Genomic DNA, 253 nt, shown 5'->3' on the forward strand with positions numbered 1-253 from the left:
CTGAATGTTATTTTATGGAAATTAATAAATACATATATTTATATTTCTTAACCCTGTACCAGTAATTTAGTAACCATTCAGTAAATGTTAGCTAATACTCAAGTCTCCATTGCATAATCCTATACTTACATATATTTTACTCTTTTTTTTGTACTTACGATCCCTTTTTGTGATTTTTTAAATCTTTAGCTTCAAAGGCATGTGAAGTACTTTTCTTAGAAAGAATAAAAAAGGATATATATTATTTGAAGTA

Source organism: Propithecus coquereli, unplaced genomic scaffold (genome assembly GCF_000956105.1).
Source record: "Propithecus coquereli isolate 6110/MARCELLA unplaced genomic scaffold, Pcoq_1.0 Scaffold44, whole genome shotgun sequence".
NCBI classification, from domain to species: Eukaryota; Metazoa; Chordata; class Mammalia; order Primates; family Indriidae; genus Propithecus; species Propithecus coquereli.